This window comes from Carcharodon carcharias, chromosome 29, assembly GCF_017639515.1.
Source record: "Carcharodon carcharias isolate sCarCar2 chromosome 29, sCarCar2.pri, whole genome shotgun sequence".
Taxonomy (NCBI): Eukaryota; Metazoa; Chordata; class Chondrichthyes; order Lamniformes; family Lamnidae; genus Carcharodon; species Carcharodon carcharias.
In genome coordinates this window covers 464,394-468,687 of record NC_054495.1, presented here as the reverse complement: position 1 = coordinate 468,687, position 4,294 = coordinate 464,394, and the positions used below count along the sequence as shown (strand labels likewise).

Here is a 4,294-nt window from a genome sequence, read left to right as displayed (position 1 = left end):
AACTGAGTGGCTTACTAGGTCATTTCAAAGTCAACCACTTTACTGCGGATCTGGAATCACAGAGGCATGACCAGCTGAGACAGCAGCTTTCCTTCCCTAAAAGGCATTAGTGAACCAGATGGATTTTTATGACAATCGAGCATTAGACTTGTAATTCAAGATTTTTATTGAACACAAATTCCACCTGGTGGCGTTCGAACCCCAGTCCCCAGCGCATTACCCTGAGTCTTTGGATTAGCAGTCCAGTGACAATATCACAACGTCACCACATCATCGTGAAGCTTCATATCTGAGAGAGAGGCTCATAAATTTCAATAGGAGTGAACAGTACAAAACATTAAACAGGCACATATACCGGATAGATTATTATTTTATGGATGTATAGTAACAGAATCTCTGGGATATTTGCTTAATATTACACACTCCCTGCTGTAAATATTATAAATAGCAATCAGTTGTCAGGCAATGTGGACACACCATGTATTTTCTAAGATCCCTGAGTTTTTAAATTTCTAATGCAAAGAATGCCTCAATTATAAAATATACACCACCCACAGGTGAACTTTACATACAGGCAGTGTGAGCCTTACACACGCACGCATGCACAAATATACACACATAGTGAACGTTGAATACAGCAATATCCCCCTCTCTCATACACACACACAGCTCACCTGCTTGCAGACTTGTCCGTGGGTGTTCGTACAGAGCCTCAAGCACAGGGTTGGGCACAGCTCTGGCCAAACTTGAAACTTCTTACTTGCATCATCTGCCAATCTTCAAGTGGTGGGCTTGCCCCTGAGTCAGGAGAAAGCCTGGGGGAGGACATAGGCCCTTGTCCAGTCTGGGTATCAGAAAGTAGCCAATCGGGGATGGGCTGGGAGAAAGTGGTATATTGCACCAGCTTGTGAGGGTACTGGTGCCACACAGCAGTAGATTGGGAGAAGCATTCAACAGCCTGAGAAAAACATTATTAAAGCAATTGAGCAACATGACCAATCACAGAGTCAAACTCCTTTTAATTGCCAGCCCTGTCTCCATAGGCCATGTGGTACCCCACGTTGGTATGACAGTATCTGCCACATTTGCTGCAGTGGAAGACTGTGGGTTGAGAAGGTGCACGATTCTCTGGCCTCTGGTTTCTCTGGGCCCTCTTCTTGGCCAGCCGAGCTTTTTGTTTCTGCTCGCTTCTTCCCTAATTGCCCTTGTTCAGCCTCTAGAGGTCACAGCCATCAGCTGTCTCCAAATTGACAATGTCAATATCTACCATCTTCATATCTCCCTTACAGGTGTCCCTTACAGTGGTGATATGGACACTGAGGGGGTCGGGACCCAGTGGCCACTTCATCGTTAAGAAGGCCTTTGGGTATATGGCCATTAACCATCCGATGAACGTGGCTGAGCCAGCACAGGCATCGTTGGCTTAGCAATGACAGGAGGCTGAGGGAATTAGTATGTTCCAGGATTTCTGCATCTTCAGCCGTCTCCTGTACAGAACTGAGACCTGGACAACATACACTCAGTAGGAGAAAACACCGAACCGTTTCCACATTCTGTGTCTCAGACATATTCTCAGCATCTCTTGGCAGGATCAGGTCACCACCTTAGAGATCCTGGAGCGTGTTAATTCCATCAGCATATTCCCACAAACAACAATGTGATAATAACCCAGATCATCTGTTTTCAGTGATTGAGGGCTAAATATTGGCTCCAGGACAACAGGGAGAACTTCCCCTGTCCTTCTTCCAATTAGTGGTTGGGGTGATGTTGTCTTATCTACCTGAGAGGGCAGACTGAGCCTTGTTTCACTGTCTCATTCAAATGATAACTATGACAGTGCAGCACTCCCTCAGTACTGACCCTCTGGCAGTGCAGCTCTCCCACAGTTCTGACCAGCTGATAGTGTAGAACTCCCTCAGTACTGGTGCTCAAGAAAGTCAGCATGAAATTTGTGCTCAGCTCTCTGGAGTGGCTCTGTGAACTCAGACTCAGAGCTACTCACTGAACCATGGGGAAGCCGTGATATTGGTGGAGGCTTCAGTCCCTCACACCACCGAGTCTTCATTACACACTGTAAGGGACAGGGCAATAGGCAGGACTGTCCTTCCCACACTTGGAACATCCATTTTCAAAAGATCAGAAATAGGAGCAGGAAGAGGCCATTCGGCTCCCAAAACTTGTTCCATCATTCAAAATAGAGGGTGAAACATTAAAATGCAGTGCTGTCTTCCTTCTGAGGTGGATGAAAAACTTGCAAAGCCACTATTACGAACCAGAACAGAGAACTTTTCCCTGGTGCCTTAGAAAAACCAAAATGGGGAAGTGGTGGTATTGTCACAGGGTTCGTTTTCCAGAGACCCAGGGTAATTCTCTGAGGCGCTGGGTTCACATCATGCTTTGGCAGATAGTGAAATTTGAATTCTATAAAAATCTAAAACTAAAAGTCTGATGATAACCACAAAACTATTGTCATAAAAACCCACCTGCTTCACTAACATCCTTCAGGGAAGGAAATCTGCTGCTGCCCTTAACTGGTTGGGCCTGCATGTGACTCCAGACCCACAGCAATGTGGTTGGTTCTTAAATGCCCTCTGAACAAGGGCAATTGGGATGTGCAATAAATGCTGGCTGAGCCAGCGACGCCCACATCCCATGAATGAATTTTTTAAAAAATCACAAAAAGCAAACTCCTTTTTCTGATGGCGTTTCTGGGAGCTTCTTTGTGTAAGTTCATTGCCCTGTTTCGTGCATTACAACTGTGACTACACTTCAAAAAACAGTGTTTCATTGGCTATAAAGCATTTTGAGGCGTCCGTGGTCCTGAAAGGCGCTATATAAATGCAAGTCTATGTTAAAAGTTGCTGCACGGTGTCCCTGCAAAGACGCCTTCCCTTCGCTAGGTGGCGCTGCTGCTCCGTTTCTATTGGCCGCTAGAGCTGGAGAGCAGCGCCATCTCCTGGCGGAATGAGGGTCCACATTGAGGATTGAACCCTCACTGTCAAAACTCACACCTGAAGAATGGATGTTGATGTGGGGCTAACAGAGGGCGACAGGTATCCACATGTCAACCATGACTCAGTGGGTAACACTGTCACCTCAGAGTGAGAAGGTCGTGGGGTCAAACCCCACTCCAGTCACCTGAATACATATTAGATGCTGACGGTCCTTCTGCAGTGCTGAGGGAGTCCTGCATTGGCAGAGGTGCCGTCTCTCTCAGCTGAGACGTTGGGCAGGATTTTGTAGATCTCCACTGGTGTGTTTGGTGGTTTGGGGAGCTTGTACAGCACAGCACAAGGCCTGTCTGCCCCTACCTGTCCCCCATTCTATGGTGGGCAGTTCAGGCAGCAGATGGCCCAGTCGCCCTTGGGCCACTCAAGTGCCTCATGCGGCCCTGCCGCTATTTTACCCACTGCAGTGGGAGGCTGAGACCAAGTGGATGGCCCAGCAGCTATTGCCAGGCAAACTGATGTCAGGCAAGAAGAGGGGGTCGCTACAATGGATGTTCCCAGTTTGGGATGGGGGGGTGGGGTCCCCTGTTCCCATCAGAGACATTCCCACCCCACCCCACCCCCCCCACCCTCCCTCCCAGATCATACACCTTACCCCTTTAACCCTACACCTGCCCTCTCAAGCCCAGCTCCCCAACCTCCCTCACCAGTGCCTGGGCAGCCAGGTCCCTCCAATTCCTGGGTCTTACCTTGAGCCCGGCTTCCGTAACCTCTTCTTCCTCTCCTTCTTCTTCGGGGACCGGCTGTCATCCCAGCCGTGGCCGTGGTTCAATCCTGCCGCTGCTGGGACCGCCGAGCTGCCGGCCAACCGGATGGATCGTCGAGGCTCTCCGAAGCCGCGGGGGGGGGGGGGGGGGGGCAGAAGTCTCACCCTCAGCCCATTAAAAGTGCAAAATGCCTGCAGGACAACCGCTTTATCTGTTCCGATGATGCTACATTCAAAAACAGTTCCTCTGACATGTCCTCCTTCTTCCTTAACCGAGGTTTTCCACCCACGGTCGTTGACTGGGCCCTCAACCGTGTCCGGCCCATCTCCCGTGCATCCGCCCTCACGCCTTCTCCTCCCTCCCAGAAACATGATAGGGTCCCCCTTGTCCTCACTTATCACCCCACCAGCCTCCGCATTCAAAGGATCATCCTCCGCCATTTCCGCCAACTCCAGCATGATGCCACCACCAAACACATCTTCCCTTCACTTCCCTTATCGGCATTCCGTAGGGATCGCTCCCTCCGGGACACCCTGGTCCACTCCTCCATCACCCCCTACTCCTCAACCCCCTCCTATG

General features: G+C 49.7%; 1 long non-coding RNA gene across 1 annotated transcript; it reads right to left on the bottom strand.

The window, feature by feature from the left end:
- Positions 1–206: 206 nt before the first annotated feature.
- Positions 207–3,907, bottom strand: LOC121271089. Its single transcript, XR_005941668.1, has 3 exons — positions 3,698–3,907; positions 675–958; positions 207–289 (listed from the first exon to the last, which is right to left on the bottom strand). It is a non-coding gene; the product is annotated as an uncharacterized LOC121271089 (long non-coding RNA).
- Positions 3,908–4,294: the final 387 nt, after the last annotated feature.